The sequence below is a fragment of the Odontesthes bonariensis genome, chromosome 23 (assembly GCF_027942865.1).
Source record: "Odontesthes bonariensis isolate fOdoBon6 chromosome 23, fOdoBon6.hap1, whole genome shotgun sequence".
In the NCBI taxonomy this organism is placed as follows: domain Eukaryota; kingdom Metazoa; phylum Chordata; class Actinopteri; order Atheriniformes; family Atherinopsidae; genus Odontesthes; species Odontesthes bonariensis.
The window spans coordinates 28,711,854-28,714,950 of NC_134528.1; positions in this window are offsets into that span (position 1 = coordinate 28,711,854).

The window sequence follows — 3,097 nt, forward strand, 5'->3', positions numbered from 1 at the left end:
TATTGCGCAGAGAAATAAATATTCGTCGGAGATGGTTATCAGACTGCGCATAGATTTTTGCATTTACAGACAATTATCTTTTTGAGCGGCACCATCAGAATGTGTTGGGACAAAAGAAAAAAAAGACATAAAAGTCAAATAAATATTTGTATGAATAGGCTTAATTATTTAACAGAACATGATATAGATGATGACTCTAAATTGTCCTTAATAGTGAGTGTGAGTGTGCATGGTTGTTTGTCTCGTTTGTCTCTATGTGGCCCTGCGATGGACTGGCGGCCTGTCCAGGGTGTACCCCGCCTCTTGCCCATTGACCGCTGGGATAGGCTCCAGCCCCCCCGCGACCCAACTGACGGATTCAGCGGTATAGATAATGGATGGATGATATAGATGAGAAGACATAGTTTATGTGTATAAAATAACTGCACAGTCAAATAGCCACTTAATATTTACTTCATAGTATAAAACGTGATCAAAATGAGGTACCTCCATGCCGAGGTCTCACCTGTTTGAACAATGTTTTTATATTTCATCTTAAACTGGTGCCAAGTGCGCTTCTCCCCCGCGGGATTGCACCTAAATGAAATAAATGAATGGGCTACCATTCAAGCAGTTTCCCTGTAATATTATTGTGATTGCAAAGGACTATATTTAAACTTACACTTTTGCTGCTGCAACGGTGTTGCACTTCTTTCTAAAAACGTATTGAAACTCGCCGTATGAGCGCATTAAGATTTCCAATTCGAGGTTGGTGAAAAACGTAGCCCCTCCTCTTCCCCGTTGCCAAGGTGACTCGTCGAATCGGGGCTCCATTGATGCTGGCTTTTTAAAGTTGTGGTGCACGCGCTAAACTCAAGGTGAACCTACTCAGAGTTGATTAACCTCACTCAAATCAGCGTTTCTGGAACCGAAAACTCAGGGTTTTCTATCTCAGAGTAGATCAACTCAGAGATCAGGAATAGACTCAGAGTTGGTTGAACCTGCTACGTGAAACGGACCCCAGGTGGCATTTAATTTCCCCATTGGGGATTAATAAAGTCTCTAACAATTAATTTTGAACGATTTTTTGGAAAACGTTCTAAACAAACTGTAAACAAACTAAGCAGTTCGCGATCCATGTATGTTTGCGGAGAACTACCTTTTAGACAGTTTGCGAGGCGTTTGAGAGCATAGACATAGAATAGGATATTCTATTTCTATGTCAGGATTCTATGTTTGAGAGGGAAAGATAGCTACCACACACACACACACACACACACACACACACACACAGTGTTTCTGTCTACATGGCCTATATGCTTATATCCTTCACAGGCAGAAGTCTGCTATGTTAAACTGAAATGTATTTTTTGCTTGTTTTTTATTTTAGATGCCCTGACTCAACGACTGACAGTGTTGGGAAGGTTACTTTTAAAATGTAATCCCTTACAGATTACTGATTACATCACTCAAAATGTAATTTGTAACGTAATCAGTTACATTACTTCAAATGAGTAATGTAATCTGATTACTTTGGATTACTTACAATGTTGTCGTTTTTTTAAGCCTGAATGAATGTAGCAACCACATATTGCATATTATTGTTTTATTTTTCTTTCCAATTTACAAATAAATAAACAAATAAAACAGCCTCAATCACCCTATAAAACTACATATGAAACCATTTCATCAAACAATTTTATGAAACACTTAAAAACCAAACAATAACCTTTCTCTACAACAACTGTAAGCTATCTATTAGCAGGTTTGCCACTTTCTGCAGGTGGATTTTTTGCCAGGATTATCACATAACCATTTCCTTGACTGCTTTATAACCAGAAATATCAATGAAAAAGACTCAAGTCCCTGTTCAACAATGTAGGGCCCTGGTCTCGCTCTCTCCGGGTGTTTTGGCAGGAAAGGGATACTGTATTTCAACTTAAGTAAGGTTCCAAAAACACACTGCCAAAATCACAGTCAGGTGGAGACAAAATAAAGAAAAATATATATATGAACAGGTCAAGTATGATGCCTAACTGGAATCCATTCATACAACTTTAGGGTATTTAAGGACAAAGGTATTGGAAACAGCCCCCTACACACACCCTCCTGCTATTACCCACAAAGAGGATTTGCGGTATTAATGCGGTTATCTTCCATTCTTGGGTATTTGGAGTCAGTCCATCAAAATAAATAATTCATAGTGCTGAACCTAGGATCTTCAAACCTAGAACAAGCATAGCGCTTGGGCCCTGTGTTGCCCTTCGTTTGTGTGTATGTGTGTGTGTACCACTTAGTCCACAGTCCAGTGAGTGAGTGTGAGTGAGTGTGTTCAGTAGAGTCTGTGTGTGTGTGTGTGTGTGTGTGTGTGTGTGCGTGCACAGGAGGGCGTGCAGGACTGTCCACTTAATCCGCCCAGAAATGGCGGTTGTAACGTAGGAACAGAGCCTGCTGGAAGTGTTTATCCGTCATCCGGTTGCGGTGTGGAGTGAAGACCAGTCCTCCATGGCTAAAAAGCCTTTCAACAGGAGCACTTGACGGCAGAGTGGTGTTGAACTTTAGGAACAGGGCTTTGATCATGGGATATGCCTGAAGTGCGGCCAAGCTCTTTTCTGGATCTTGCAGATAGCGTTGTACCTCATCCTCTGCCGTGGAGCTGGTCATCGGTGGAGTGTGAAAAGTGAAGAACGCCTCGTCGTCATCCTCTGCCTCACTATTCACTGGGGCATGTTCGGCGATGCTGTGTTCGCTGGATGGGCTTGAGTTGATGAGACGAGCCTCTTGGACCATTGTTCTTCTCATGGTTTCTCGGTCTTCATCACTAAGCCACCACAAACGGAATTTGGGGATGGTGGAAGCAGCCATCCTTGCCTCGTGGGAGGTCAAGACGGCCTCGAAACGGGTGTCAACGGCTTTGATGACTGCCAAGAGGATATGAGCTGAGTACTGCACTTGTGCCAGCTTTTCAGACAACTTGCCCTTTAGACTGAGGAGAGTGGGAATGACGTAACCAAGAAAACAATTCTTTTCCCCCTGGAGCAGGTTGACCGAGTAAGCAAGGGGTTTGAGAATAGCCGTGTACTCCTTCAGAAACATTGTCTCTTGGGGATGAAGCTTT